The sequence below is a fragment of the Aulonocara sp. 'chitande type north' Nkhata Bay genome, linkage group LG23, assembly GCF_057382095.1.
Source record: "Aulonocara sp. 'chitande type north' Nkhata Bay isolate Kocher_YH1m ecotype deep benthic linkage group LG23, A_spYH_male_GT1.1, whole genome shotgun sequence".
NCBI classification, from domain to species: Eukaryota; Metazoa; Chordata; class Actinopteri; order Cichliformes; family Cichlidae; genus Aulonocara; species Aulonocara sp. 'chitande type north' Nkhata Bay.
This window is the reverse complement of record NC_141365.1, coordinates 31,949,529-31,966,452: the sequence shown is the minus strand read 5'-3', so window position 1 is coordinate 31,966,452 and position 16,924 is coordinate 31,949,529.

Below are 16,924 nucleotides of genomic sequence, written 5' to 3'. Positions count from 1 at the left end.
TATACTTTGTTTCAGGCGAGTTTCCCATTCAAATGCATGTAACAGTGAGAAACGCATTGTCTTGGCGAAATAAAGCGTTTTTGAACAACTTCATATAAATCGCTGTAACTTTTGATAGAAGACTCAGACAAACATGTTTATGGCTTTATCTTATAGAACTCAATATCCCCGTGCTGGGCAAACAGGTTTTGCAGCCGTTTGAGCTAAGATTTTAAAATTATTCACATAATGAAAACCTATACTTTGTTTCAGGCGAGTTTCCCATTCAAATGCATGTAACAGTGAGAAACGCATTGTCTTGGCGAAATAAAGCGTTTTTGAACAACTTCATATAAATCGCTGTAACTTTTGATAGAAGACTCAGACAAACATGTTTATGGCTTTATCTTATAGAACTCAATATCCCTGTGCTGAACAAACAGGTTTTGCAGCCGTTTGAGCTAAGATTTTAAAATTATTCACATAATGAAAACCTATACTTTGTTTCAGGCGAGTTTCCCATTCAAATGCATGTAACAGTGAGAAACACACTGTCTTGGCGAAATAAAGTTTTTTTTGAACAACTTCATATAAATCGCTGTAACTTTTGATAGAAGACTCAGACAAACATGTTTATGGCTTTATCTTATAGAACTCAATATCCCCGTGCTGGGCAAACAGGTTTTGCAGCCGTTTGAGCTAAGATTTTAAAATTATTCACATAATGAAAACCTATACTTTGTTTCAGGCGAGTTTCCCATTCAAATGCATGTAACAGTGAGAAACGCATTGTCTTGGCGAAATAAAGCGTTTTTGAACAACTTCATATAAATCGCTGTAACTTTTGATAGAAGACTCAGACAAACATGTTTATGGCTTTATCTTATAGAACTCAATATCCCCGTGCTGGGCAAACAGGTTTTGCAGCCGTTTGAGCTAAGATTTTAAAATTATTCACATAATGAAAACCTATACGTTGTTTCAGGCGAGTTTCCCATTCAAATGCATGTAACAGTGAGAAACGCATTGTCTTGGCGAAATAAAGCGTTTTTGAACAACTTCATATAAATCGCTGTAACTTTTGATAGAAGACTCAGACAAACATGTTTATGGCTTTATCTTATAGAACTCAATATCCCCGTGCTGGGCAAACAGAACAGGTTTTGCAGCCGTTTGAGCTAAGATTTTAAAATTATTCACATAATGAAAACCTATACTTTGTTTCAGGCGAGTTTCCCATTCAAATGCATGTAACAGTGAGAAACACACTGTCTTGGCGAAATAAAGTTTTTTTTGAACAACTTCATATAAATCGCTGTAACTTTTGATAGAAGACTCAGACAAACATGTTTATGGCTTTATCTTATAGAACTCAATATCCCCGTGCTGGGCAAACAGGTTTTGCAGCCGTTTGAGCTAAGATTTTAAAATTATTCACATAATGAAAACCTATACTTTGTTTCAGGCGAGTTTCCCATTCAAATGCATGTAACAGTGAGAAACGCATTGTCTTGGCGAAATAAAGCGTTTTTGAACAACTTCATATAAATCGCTGTAACTTTTGATAGAAGACTCAGACAAACATGTTTATGGCTTTATCTTATAGAACTCAATATCCCCGTGCTGGGCAAACAGGTTTTGCAGCCGTTTGAGCTAAGATTTTAAAATTATTCACATAATGAAAACCTATACGTTGTTTCAGGCGAGTTTCCCATTCAAATGCATGTAACAGTGAGAAACGCATTGTCTTGGCGAAATAAAGCGTTTTTGAACAACTTCATATAAATCGCTGTAACTTTTGATAGAAGACTCAGACAAACATGTTTATGGCTTTATCTTATAGAACTCAATATCCCCGTGCTGGGCAAACAGGTTTTGCAGCCGTTTGAGCTAAGATTTTAAAATTATTCACATAATGAAAACCTATACTTTGTTTCAGGCGAGTTTCCCATTCAAATGCATGTAACAGTGAGAAACGCATTGTCTTGGCGAAATAAAGCGTTTTTGAACAACTTCATATAAATCGCTGTAACTTTTGATAGAAGACTCAGACAAACATGTTTATGGCTTTATCTTATAGAACTCAATATCCCCGTGCTGGGCAAACAGGTTTTGCAGCCGTTTGAGCTAAGATTTTAAAATTATTCACATAATGAAAACCTATACTTTGTTTCAGGCGAGTTTCCCATTCAAATGCATGTAACAGTGAGAAACACACTGTCTTGGCGAAATAAAGCGTTTTTGAACAACTTCATATAAATCGCTGTAACTTTTGATAGAAGACTCAGACAAACATGTTTATGGCTTTATCTTATAGAACTCAATATCCCCGTGCTGGGCAAACAGAACAGGTTTTGCAGCCGTTTGAGCTAAGATTTTAAAATTATTCACATAATGAAAACCTATACTTTGTTTCAGGCGAGTTTCCCATTCAAATGCATGTAACAGTGAGAAACGCATTGTCTTGGCGAAATAAAGCGTTTTTGAACAACTTCATATAAATCGCTGTAACTTTTGATAGAAGACTCAGACAAACATGTTTATGGCTTTATCTTATAGAACTCAATATCCCCGTGCTGGGCAAACAGGTTTTGCAGCCGTTTGAGCTAAGATTTTAAAATTATTCACATAATGAAAACCTATACTTTGTTTCAGGCGAGTTTCCCATTCAAATGCATGTAACAGTGAGAAACGCATTGTCTTGGCGAAATAAAGCGTTTTTGAACAACTTCATATAAATCGCTGTAACTTTTGATAGAAGACTCAGACAAACATGTTTATGGCTTTATCTTATAGAACTCAATATCCCCGTGCTGGGCAAACAGGTTTTGCAGCCGTTTGAGCTAAGATTTTAAAATTATTCACATAATGAAAACCTATACGTTGTTTCAGGCGAGTTTCCCATTCAAATGCATGTAACAGTGAGAAACGCATTGTCTTGGCGAAATAAAGCGTTTTTGAACAACTTCATATAAATCGCTGTAACTTTTGATAGAAGACTCAGACAAACATGTTTATGGCTTTATCTTATAGAACTCAATATCCCCGTGCTGGGCAAACAGAACAGGTTTTGCAGCCGTTTGAGCTAAGATTTTAAAATTATTCACATAATGAAAACCTATACTTTGTTTCAGGCGAGATTCCCATTCAAATGCATGTAACAGTGAGAAACGCATTGTCTTGGCGAAATAAAGCGTTTTTGAACAACTTCATATAAATCGCTGTAACTTTTGATAGAAGACTCAGACAAACATGTTTATGGCTTTATCTTATAGAACTCAATATCCCCGTGCTGGGCAAACAGGTTTTGCAGCCGTTTGAGCTAAGATTTTAAAATTATTCACATAATGAAAACCTATACGTTGTTTCAGGCGAGTTTCCCATTCAAATGCATGTAACAGTGAGAAACGCATTGTCTTGGCGAAATAAAGCGTTTTTGAACAACTTCATATAAATCGCTGTAACTTTTGATAGAAGACTCAGACAAACATGTTTATGGCTTTATCTTATAGAACTCAATATCCCCGTGCTGGGCAAACAGGTTTTGCAGCCGTTTGAGCTAAGATTTTAAAATTATTCACTTAATGAAAACCTATACTTTGTTTCAGGCGAGTTTCCCATTCAAATGCATGTAACAGTGAGAAACGCATTGTCTTGGCGAAATAAAGCGTTTTTGAACAACTTCATATAAATCGCTGTAACTTTTGATAGAAGACTCAGACAAACATGTTTATGGCTTTATCTTATAGAACTCAATATCCCCGTGCTGGGCAAACAGAACAGGTTTTGCAGCCGTTTGAGCTAAGATTTTTAAATTATTCACATAATGAAAACCTATACTTTGTTTCAGGCGAGATTCCCATTCAAATGCATGTAACAGTGAGAAACGCATTGTCTTGGCGAAATAAAGCGTTTTTGAACAACTTCATATAAATCGCTGTAACTTTTGATAGAAGACTCAGACAAACATGTTTATGGCTTTATCTTATAGAACTCAATATCCCCGTGCTGGGCAAACAGGTTTTGCAGCCGTTTGAGCTAAGATTTTAAAATTATTCACATAATGAAAACCTATACTTTGTTTCAGGCGAGTTTCCCATTCAAATGCATGTAACAGTGAGAAACGCATTGTCTTGGCGAAATAAAGCGTTTTTGAACAACTTCATATAAATCGCTGTAACTTTTGATAGAAGACTCAGACAAACATGTTTATGGCTTTATCTTATAGAACTCAATATCCCCGTGCTGGGCAAACAGGTTTTGTAGCCGTTTGAGCTAAGATTTTAAAATTATTCACTTAATGAAAACCTATACTTTGTTTCAGGCGAGTTTCCCATTCAAATGCATGTAACAGTGAGAAACGCATTGTCTTGGCGAAATAAAGCGTTTTTGAACAACTTCATATAAATCGCTGTAACTTTTGATAGAAGACTCAGACAAACATGTTTATGGCTTTATCTTATAGAACTCAATATCCCCGTGCTGGGCAAACAGGTTTTGCAGCCGTTTGAGCTAAGATTTTAAAATTATTCACATAATGAAAACCTATACTTTGTTTCAGGCGAGTTTCCCATTCAAATGCATGTAACAGTGAGAAACGCATTGTCTTGGCGAAATAAAGCGTTTTTGAACAACTTCATATAAATCGCTGTAACTTTTGATAGAAGACTCAGACAAACATGTTTATGGCTTTATCTTATAGAACTCAATATCCCCGTGCTGGGCAAACAGGTTTTGCAGCCGTTTGAGCTAAGATTTTAAAATTATTCACATAATGAAAACCTATACGTTGTTTCAGGCGAGTTTCCCATTCAAATGCATGTAACAGTGAGAAACGCATTGTCTTGGCGAAATAAAGCGTTTTTGAACAACTTCATATAAATCGCTGTAACTTTTGATAGAAGACTCAGACAAACATGTTTATGGCTTTATCTTATAGAACTCAATATCCCTGTGCTGGGCAAACAGGTTTTGCAGCCGTTTGAGCTAAGATTTTAAAATTATTCACATAATGAAAACCTATACTTTGTTTCAGGCGAGTTTCCCATTCAAATGCATGTAACAGTGAGAAACACACTGTCTTGGCGAAATAAAGTTTTTTTGAACAACTTCATATAAATCGCTGTAACTTTTGATAGAAGACTCAGACAAACATGTTTATGGCTTTATCTTATAGAACTCAATATCCCCGTGCTGGGCAAACAGGTTTTGCAGCCGTTTGAGCTAAGATTTTAAAATTATTCACATAATGAAAACCTATACTTTGTTTCAGGCGAGTTTCCCATTCAAATGCATGTAACAGTGAGAAACGCATTGTCTTGGCGAAATAAAGCGTTTTTGAACAACTTCATATAAATCGCTGTAACTTTTGATAGAAGACTCAGACAAACATGTTTATGGCTTTATCTTATAGAACTCAATATCCCCGTGCTGGGCAAACAGGTTTTGCAGCCGTTTGAGCTAAGATTTTAAAATTATTCACATAATGAAAACCTATACTTTGTTTCAGGCGAGTTTCCCATTCAAATGCATGTAACAGTGAGAAACGCATTGTCTTGGCGAAATAAAGCGTTTTTGAACAACTTCATATAAATCGCTGTAACTTTTGATAGAAGACTCAGACAAACATGTTTATGGCTTTATCTTATAGAACTCAATATCCCCGTGCTGGGCAAACAGGTTTTGCAGCCGTTTGAGCTAAGATTTTAAAATTATTCACATAATGAAAACCTATACTTTGTTTCAGGCGAGTTTCCCATTCAAATGCATGTAACAGTGAGAAACGCATTGTCTTGGCGAAATAAAGCGTTTTTGAACAACTTCATATAAATCGCTGTAACTTTTGATAGAAGACTCAGACAAACATGTTTATGGCTTTATCTTATAGAACTCAATATCCCTGTGCTGAACAAACAGGTTTTGCAGCCGTTTGAGCTAAGATTTTAAAATTATTCACATAATGAAAACCTATACTTTGTTTCAGGCGAGTTTCCCATTCAAATGCATGTAACAGTGAGAAACACACTGTCTTGGCGAAATAAAGTTTTTTTTGAACAACTTCATATAAATCGCTGTAACTTTTGATAGAAGACTCAGACAAACATGTTTATGGCTTTATCTTATAGAACTCAATATCCCCGTGCTGGGCAAACAGGTTTTGCAGCCGTTTGAGCTAAGATTTTAAAATTATTCACATAATGAAAACCTATACTTTGTTTCAGGCGAGTTTCCCATTCAAATGCATGTAACAGTGAGAAACGCATTGTCTTGGCGAAATAAAGCGTTTTTGAACAACTTCATATAAATCGCTGTAACTTTTGATAGAAGACTCAGACAAACATGTTTATGGCTTTATCTTATAGAACTCAATATCCCCGTGCTGGGCAAACAGGTTTTGCAGCCGTTTGAGCTAAGATTTTAAAATTATTCACATAATGAAAACCTATACTTTGTTTCAGGCGAGTTTCCCATTCAAATGCATGTAACAGTGAGAAACGCATTGTCTTGGCGAAATAAAGCGTTTTTGAACAACTTCATATAAATCGCTGTAACTTTTGATAGAAGACTCAGACAAACATGTTTATGGCTTTATCTTATAGAACTCAATATCCCCGTGCTGGGCAAACAGGTTTTGCAGCCGTTTGAGCTAAGATTTTAAAATTATTCACATAATGAAAACCTATACTTTGTTTCAGGCGAGTTTCCCATTCAAATGCATGTAACAGTGAGAAACGCATTGTCTTGGCGAAATAAAGCGTTTTTGAACAACTTCATATAAATCGCTGTAACTTTTGATAGAAGACTCAGACAAACATGTTTATGGCTTTATCTTATAGAACTCAATATCCCCGTGCTGGGCAAACAGGTTTTGCAGCCGTTTGAGCTAAGATTTTAAAATTATTCACATAATGAAAACCTATACGTTGTTTCAGGCGAGTTTCCCATTCAAATGCATGTAACAGTGAGAAACGCATTGTCTTGGCGAAATAAAGCGTTTTTGAACAACTTCATATAAATCGCTGTAACTTTTGATAGAAGACTCAGACAAACATGTTTATGGCTTTATCTTATAGAACTCAATATCCCTGTGCTGGGCAAACAGGTTTTGCAGCCGTTTGAGCTAAGATTTTAAAATTATTCACATAATGAAAACCTATACTTTGTTTCAGGCGAGTTTCCCATTCAAATGCATGTAACAGTGAGAAACACACTGTCTTGGCGAAATAAAGTTTTTTTTGAACAACTTCATATAAATCGCTGTAACTTTTGATAGAAGACTCAGACAAACATGTTTATGGCTTTATCTTATAGAACTCAATATCCCCGTGCTGGGCAAACAGGTTTTGCAGCCGTTTGAGCTAAGATTTTAAAATTATTCACATAATGAAAACCTATACTTTGTTTCAGGCGAGTTTCCCATTCAAATGCATGTAACAGTGAGAAACGCATTGTCTTGGCGAAATAAAGCGTTTTTGAACAACTTCATATAAATCGCTGTAACTTTTGATAGAAGACTCAGACAAACATGTTTATGGCTTTATCTTATAGAACTCAATATCCCCGTGCTGGGCAAACAGGTTTTGCAGCCGTTTGAGCTAAGATTTTAAAATTATTCACATAATGAAAACCTATACTTTGTTTCAGGCGAGTTTCCCATTCAAATGCATGTAACAGTGAGAAACGCATTGTCTTGGCGAAATAAAGCGTTTTTGAACAACTTCATATAAATCGCTGTAACTTTTGATAGAAGACTCAGACAAACATGTTTATGGCTTTATCTTATAGAACTCAATATCCCCGTGCTGGGCAAACAGGTTTTGCAGCCGTTTGAGCTAAGATTTTAAAATTATTCACATAATGAAAACCTATACTTTGTTTCAGGCGAGTTTCCCATTCAAATGCATGTAACAGTGAGAAACGCATTGTCTTGGCGAAATAAAGCGTTTTTGAACAACTTCATATAAATCGCTGTAACTTTTGATAGAAGACTCAGACAAACATGTTTATGGCTTTATCTTATAGAACTCAATATCCCTGTGCTGAACAAACAGGTTTTGCAGCCGTTTGAGCTAAGATTTTAAAATTATTCACATAATGAAAACCTATACTTTGTTTCAGGCGAGTTTCCCATTCAAATGCATGTAACAGTGAGAAACACACTGTCTTGGCGAAATAAAGTTTTTTTTGAACAACTTCATATAAATCGCTGTAACTTTTGATAGAAGACTCAGACAAACATGTTTATGGCTTTATCTTATAGAACTCAATATCCCCGTGCTGGGCAAACAGGTTTTGCAGCCGTTTGAGCTAAGATTTTAAAATTATTCACATAATGAAAACCTATACTTTGTTTCAGGCGAGTTTCCCATTCAAATGCATGTAACAGTGAGAAACGCATTGTCTTGGCGAAATAAAGCGTTTTTGAACAACTTCATATAAATCGCTGTAACTTTTGATAGAAGACTCAGACAAACATGTTTATGGCTTTATCTTATAGAACTCAATATCCCCGTGCTGGGCAAACAGGTTTTGCAGCCGTTTGAGCTAAGATTTTAAAATTATTCACATAATGAAAACCTATACTTTGTTTCAGGCGAGTTTCCCATTCAAATGCATGTAACAGTGAGAAACGCATTGTCTTGGCGAAATAAAGCGTTTTTGAACAACTTCATATAAATCGCTGTAACTTTTGATAGAAGACTCAGACAAACATGTTTATGGCTTTATCTTATAGAACTCAATATCCCTGTGCTGAACAAACAGGTTTTGCAGCCGTTTGAGCTAAGATTTTAAAATTATTCACATAATGAAAACCTATACTTTGTTTCAGGCGAGTTTCCCATTCAAATGCATGTAACAGTGAGAAACACACTGTCTTGGCGAAATAAAGTTTTTTTTGAACAACTTCATATAAATCGCTGTAACTTTTGATAGAAGACTCAGACAAACATGTTTATGGCTTTATCTTATAGAACTCAATATCCCCGTGCTGGGCAAACAGGTTTTGCAGCCGTTTGAGCTAAGATTTTAAAATTATTCACATAATGAAAACCTATACTTTGTTTCAGGCGAGTTTCCCATTCAAATGCATGTAACAGTGAGAAACGCATTGTCTTGGCGAAATAAAGCGTTTTTGAACAACTTCATATAAATCGCTGTAACTTTTGATAGAAGACTCAGACAAACATGTTTATGGCTTTATCTTATAGAACTCAATATCCCCGTGCTGGGCAAACAGGTTTTGCAGCCGTTTGAGCTAAGATTTTAAAATTATTCACATAATGAAAACCTATACGTTGTTTCAGGCGAGTTTCCCATTCAAATGCATGTAACAGTGAGAAACGCATTGTCTTGGCGAAATAAAGCGTTTTTGAACAACTTCATATAAATCGCTGTAACTTTTGATAGAAGACTCAGACAAACATGTTTATGGCTTTATCTTATAGAACTCAATATCCCCGTGCTGGGCAAACAGAACAGGTTTTGCAGCCGTTTGAGCTAAGATTTTAAAATTATTCACATAATGAAAACCTATACTTTGTTTCAGGCGAGTTTCCCATTCAAATGCATGTAACAGTGAGAAACACACTGTCTTGGCGAAATAAAGTTTTTTTTGAACAACTTCATATAAATCGCTGTAACTTTTGATAGAAGACTCAGACAAACATGTTTATGGCTTTATCTTATAGAACTCAATATCCCCGTGCTGGGCAAACAGGTTTTGCAGCCGTTTGAGCTAAGATTTTAAAATTATTCACATAATGAAAACCTATACTTTGTTTCAGGCGAGTTTCCCATTCAAATGCATGTAACAGTGAGAAACGCATTGTCTTGGCGAAATAAAGCGTTTTTGAACAACTTCATATAAATCGCTGTAACTTTTGATAGAAGACTCAGACAAACATGTTTATGGCTTTATCTTATAGAACTCAATATCCCCGTGCTGGGCAAACAGGTTTTGCAGCCGTTTGAGCTAAGATTTTAAAATTATTCACATAATGAAAACCTATACGTTGTTTCAGGCGAGTTTCCCATTCAAATGCATGTAACAGTGAGAAACGCATTGTCTTGGCGAAATAAAGCGTTTTTGAACAACTTCATATAAATCGCTGTAACTTTTGATAGAAGACTCAGACAAACATGTTTATGGCTTTATCTTATAGAACTCAATATCCCCGTGCTGGGCAAACAGGTTTTGCAGCCGTTTGAGCTAAGATTTTAAAATTATTCACATAATGAAAACCTATACTTTGTTTCAGGCGAGTTTCCCATTCAAATGCATGTAACAGTGAGAAACGCATTGTCTTGGCGAAATAAAGCGTTTTTGAACAACTTCATATAAATCGCTGTAACTTTTGATAGAAGACTCAGACAAACATGTTTATGGCTTTATCTTATAGAACTCAATATCCCCGTGCTGGGCAAACAGGTTTTGCAGCCGTTTGAGCTAAGATTTTAAAATTATTCACATAATGAAAACCTATACTTTGTTTCAGGCGAGTTTCCCATTCAAATGCATGTAACAGTGAGAAACACACTGTCTTGGCGAAATAAAGCGTTTTTGAACAACTTCATATAAATCGCTGTAACTTTTGATAGAAGACTCAGACAAACATGTTTATGGCTTTATCTTATAGAACTCAATATCCCCGTGCTGGGCAAACAGAACAGGTTTTGCAGCCGTTTGAGCTAAGATTTTAAAATTATTCACATAATGAAAACCTATACTTTGTTTCAGGCGAGTTTCCCATTCAAATGCATGTAACAGTGAGAAACGCATTGTCTTGGCGAAATAAAGCGTTTTTGAACAACTTCATATAAATCGCTGTAACTTTTGATAGAAGACTCAGACAAACATGTTTATGGCTTTATCTTATAGAACTCAATATCCCCGTGCTGGGCAAACAGGTTTTGCAGCCGTTTGAGCTAAGATTTTAAAATTATTCACATAATGAAAACCTATACTTTGTTTCAGGCGAGTTTCCCATTCAAATGCATGTAACAGTGAGAAACGCATTGTCTTGGCGAAATAAAGCGTTTTTGAACAACTTCATATAAATCGCTGTAACTTTTGATAGAAGACTCAGACAAACATGTTTATGGCTTTATCTTATAGAACTCAATATCCCCGTGCTGGGCAAACAGGTTTTGCAGCCGTTTGAGCTAAGATTTTAAAATTATTCACATAATGAAAACCTATACTTTGTTTCAGGCGAGTTTCCCATTCAAATGCATGTAACAGTGAGAAACGCATTGTCTTGGCGAAATAAAGCGTTTTTGAACAACTTCATATAAATCGCTGTAACTTTTGATAGAAGACTCAGACAAACATGTTTATGGCTTTATCTTATAGAACTCAATATCCCCGTGCTGGGCAAACAGGTTTTGCAGCCGTTTGAGCTAAGATTTTAAAATTATTCACATAATGAAAACCTATACTTTGTTTCAGGCGAGTTTCCCATTCAAATGCATGTAACAGTGAGAAACGCATTGTCTTGGCGAAATAAAGCGTTTTTGAACAACTTCATATAAATCGCTGTAACTTTTGATAGAAGACTCAGACAAACATGTTTATGGCTTTATCTTATAGAACTCAATATCCCCGTGCTGGGCAAACAGGTTTTGCAGCCGTTTGAGCTAAGATTTTAAAATTATTCACATAATGAAAACCTATACTTTGTTTCAGGCGAGTTTCCCATTCAAATGCATGTAACAGTGAGAAACGCATTGTCTTGGCGAAATAAAGCGTTTTTGAACAACTTCATATAAATCGCTGTAACTTTTGATAGAAGACTCAGACAAACATGTTTATGGCTTTATCTTATAGAACTCAATATCCCTGTGCTGAACAAACAGGTTTTGCAGCCGTTTGAGCTAAGATTTTAAAATTATTCACATAATGAAAACCTATACTTTGTTTCAGGCGAGTTTCCCATTCAAATGCATGTAACAGTGAGAAACACACTGTCTTGGCGAAATAAAGTTTTTTTTGAACAACTTCATATAAATCGCTGTAACTTTTGATAGAAGACTCAGACAAACATGTTTATGGCTTTATCTTATAGAACTCAATATCCCCGTGCTGGGCAAACAGGTTTTGCAGCCGTTTGAGCTAAGATTTTAAAATTATTCACATAATGAAAACCTATACTTTGTTTCAGGCGAGTTTCCCATTCAAATGCATGTAACAGTGAGAAACACACTGTCTTGGCGAAATAAAGCGTTTTTGAACAACTTCATATAAATCGCTGTAACTTTTGATAGAAGACTCAGACAAACATGTTTATGGCTTTATCTTATAGAACTCAATATCCCCGTGCTGGGCAAACAGGTTTTGCAGCCGTTTGAGCTAAGATTTTAAAATTATTCACATAATGAAAACCTATACGTTGTTTCAGGCGAGTTTCCCATTCAAATGCATGTAACAGTGAGAAACGCATTGTCTTGGCGAAATAAAGCGTTTTTGAACAACTTCATATAAATCGCTGTAACTTTTGATAGAAGACTCAGACAAACATGTTTATGGCTTTATCTTATAGAACTCAATATCCCCGTGCTGGGCAAACAGGTTTTGCAGCCGTTTGAGCTAAGATTTTAAAATTATTCACATAATGAAAACCTATACGTTGTTTCAGGCGAGTTTCCCATTCAAATGCATGTAACAGTGAGAAACGCATTGTCTTGGCGAAATAAAGCGTTTTTGAACAACTTCATATAAATCGCTGTAACTTTTGATAGAAGACTCAGACAAACATGTTTATGGCTTTATCTTATAGAACTCAATATCCCCGTGCTGGGCAAACAGAACAGGTTTTGCAGCCGTTTGAGCTAAGATTTTAAAATTATTCACATAATGAAAACCTATACGTTGTTTCAGGCGAGTTTCCCATTCAAATGCATGTAACAGTGAGAAACGCATTGTCTTGGCGAAATAAAGCGTTTTTGAACAACTTCATATAAATCGCTGTAACTTTTGATAGAAGACTCAGACAAACATGTTTATGGCTTTATCTTATAGAACTCAATATCCCCGTGCTGGGCAAACAGAACAGGTTTTGCAGCCGTTTGAGCTAAGATTTTAAAATTATTCACATAATGAAAACCTATACGTTGTTTCAGGCGAGTTTCCCATTCAAATGCATGTAACAGTGAGAAACGCATTGTCTTGGCGAAATAAAGCGTTTTTGAACAACTTCATATAAATCGCTGTAACTTTTGATAGAAGACTCAGACAAACATGTTTATGGCTTTATCTTATAGAACTCAATATCCCCGTTCTGGGCAAATAGAACAGGTTTTGCAGCCGTTTGAGCTAAGATTTTAAAATTATTCACATAATGAAAACCTATACTTTGTTTCAGGCGAGTTTCCCATTCAAATGCATGTAACAGTGAGAAACGCATTGTCTTGGCGAAATAAAGCGTTTTTGAACAACTTCATATAAATCGCTGTAACTTTTGATAGAAGACTCAGACAAACATGTTTATGGCTTTATCTTATAGAACTCAATATCCCCGTGCTGGGCAAACAGAACAGGTTTTGCAGCCGTTTGAGCTAAGATTTTAAAATTATTCACATAATGAAAACCTATACTTTGTTTCAGGCGAGATTCCCATTCAAATGCATGTAACAGTGAGAAACGCATTGTCTTGGCGAAATAAAGCGTTTTTGAACAACTTCATATAAATCGCTGTAACTTTTGATAGAAGACTCAGACAAACATGTTTATGGCTTTATCTTATAGAACTCAATATCCCCGTGCTGGGCAAACAGGTTTTGCAGCCGTTTGAGCTAAGATTTTAAAATTATTCACATAATGAAAACCTATACTTTGTCTCGGGCGAGTTTCCCATTCAAATGCATGTAACAGTGAGAAACACACTGTCTTGGCGAAAGAAAGCGTTTTCGTACAACTTCATATAAATCGCTGTAACTTTTGATAGAAGACTCAGAAACACATGTTTATGGCTTTATCTTATAGAACTCAATATCCCCGTGCTGGGCAAACAGGTTTTGCAGCCGTTTGAGCTAAGATTTTAAAATTATTCACATAATGAAAACCTATACTTTGTCTCGGGCGAGTTTCCCATTCAAATGCATGTAACAGTGAGAAACGCATTGTCTTGGCGAAAGAAAGCATTTTCGTACAACTTCATATAAATCGCTGTAACTTTTGATAGAAGACTCAGACAAACATGTTTATGGCTTTATCTTATAGAACTCAATATCCCCGTGCTGGGCAAACAGGTTTTGCAGCCGTTTGAGCTAAGATTTTAAAATTATTCACATAATGAAAACCTATACTTTGTCTCGGGCGAGTTTCCCATTCAAATGCATGTAACAGTGAGAAACGCATTGTCTTGGCGAAATAAAGCGTTTTTGAACAACTTCATATAAATCGCTGTAACTTTTGATAGAAGACTCAGACAAACATGTTTATGGCTTTATCTTATAGAACTCAATATCCCCGTGCTGGGCAAACAGGTTTTGCAGCCGTTTGAGCTAAGATTTTAAAATTATTCACATAATGAAAACCTATACTTTGTCTCGGGCGAGTTTCCCATTCAAATGCATGTAACAGTGAGAAACACACTGTCTTGGCGAAAGAAAGCGTTTTCGTACAACTTCATATAAATCGCTGTAACTTTTGATAGAAGACTCAGACAAACATGTTTATGGCTTTATCTTATAGAACTCAATATCCCCGTGCTGGGCAAACAGAACAGGTTTTGCAGCCGTTTGAGCTAAGATTTTAAAATTATTCACATAATGAAAACCTATACTTTGTCTCGGGCGAGTTTCCCATTCAAATGCATGTAACAGTGAGAAACACACTGTCTTGGCGAAAGAAAGCGTTTTCGTACAACTTCATATAAATCGCTGTAACTTTTGATAGAAGACTCAGAAACACATGTTTATGGCTTTATCTTATAGAACTCAATATCCCCGTGCTGGGCAAACAGGTTTTGCAGCCGTTTGAGCTAAGATTTTAAAATTATTCACATAATGAAAACCTATACTTTGTCTCGGGCGAGTTTCCCATTCAAATGCATGTAACAGTGAGAAACGCATTGTCTTGGCGAAATAAAGCGTTTTTGAACAACTTCATATAAATCGCTGTAACTTTTGATAGAAGACTCAGACAAACATGTTTATGGCTTTATCTTATAGAACTCAATATCCCCGTGCTGGGCAAACAGGTTTTGCAGCCGTTTGAGCTAAGATTTTAAAATTATTCACATAATGAAAACCTATACTTTGTCTCGGGCGAGTTTCCCATTCAAATGCATGTAACAGTGAGAAACACACTGTCTTGGCGAAAGAAAGCGTTTTCGTACAACTTCATATAAATCGCTGTAACTTTTGATAGAAGACTCAGACAAACATGTTTATGGCTTTATCTTATAGAACTCAATATCCCCGTGCTGGGCAAACAGAACAGGTTTTGCAGCCGTTTGAGCTAAGATTTTAAAATTATTCACATAATGAAAACCTATACTTTGTTTCAGGCGAGTTTCCCATTCAAATGCATGTAACAGTGAGAAACGCATTGTCTTGGCGAAATAAAGCGTTTTTGAACAACTTCATATAAATCGCTGTAACTTTTGATAGAAGACTCAGAAACACATGTTTATGGCTTTATCTTATAGAACTCAATATCCCCGTGCTGGGCAAACAGGTTTTGCAGCCGTTTGAGCTAAGATTTTAAAATTATTCACATAATGAAAACCTATACTTTGTCTCGGGCGAGTTTCCCATTCAAATGCATGTAACAGTGAGAAACGCATTGTCTTGGCGAAATAAAGCGTTTTTGAACAACTTCATATAAATCGCTGTAACTTTTGATAGAAGACTCAGAAACACATGTTTATGGCTTTATCTTATAGAACTCAATATCCCTGTGCTGGGCAAACAGGTTTTGCAGCCGTTTGAGCTAAGATTTTAAAATTATTCACATAATGAAAACCTATACTTTGTCTCGGGCGAGTTTCCCATTCAAATGCATGTAACAGTGAGAAACACACTGTCTTGGCGAAAGAAAGCGTTTTCGTACAACTTCATATAAATCGCTGTAACTTTTGATAGAAGACTCAGACAAAAATGTTTATGGCTTTATCTTATAGAACTCAATATCCCCGTGCTGGGCAAACAGGTTTTGCAGCTGTTTGAGCTAAGATTTTAAAATTATTCACATAATGAAAACCTATACTTTGTCTCGGGCGAGTTTCCCATTCAAATGCATGTAACAGTGAGAAACACACTGTCTTGGCGAAAGAAAGCGTTTTCGTACAACTTCATATAAATCGCTGTAACTTTTGATAGAAGACTCAGAAACACATGTTTATGGCTTTATCTTATAGAACTCAATATCCCCGTGCTGGGCAAACAGGTTTTGCAGCCGTTTGAGCTAAGATTTTAAAATTATTCACATAATGAAAACCTATACTTTGTCTCGGGCGAGTTTCCCATTCAAATGCATGTAACAGTGAGAAACGCATTGTCTTGGCGAAATAAAGCGTTTTTGAACAACTTCATATAAATCGCTGTAACTTTTGATAGAAGACTCAGACAAACATGTTTATGGCTTTATCTTATAGAACTCAATATCCCCGTGCTGGGCAAACAGGTTTTGCAGCCGTTTGAGCTAAGATTTTAAAATTATTCACATAATGAAAACCTATACTTTGTCTCGGGCGAGTTTCCCATTCAAATGCATGTAACAGTGAGAAACGCATTGTCTTGGCGAAATAAAGCGTTTTTGAACAACTTCATATAAATCGCTGTAACTTTTGATAGAAGACTCAGAAACACATGTTTATGGCTTTATCTTATAGAACTCAATATCCCTGTGCTGGGCAAACAGGTTTTGCAGCCGTTTGAGCTAAGATTTTAAAATTATTCACATAATGAAAACCTATACTTTGTCTCGGGCGAGTTTCCCATT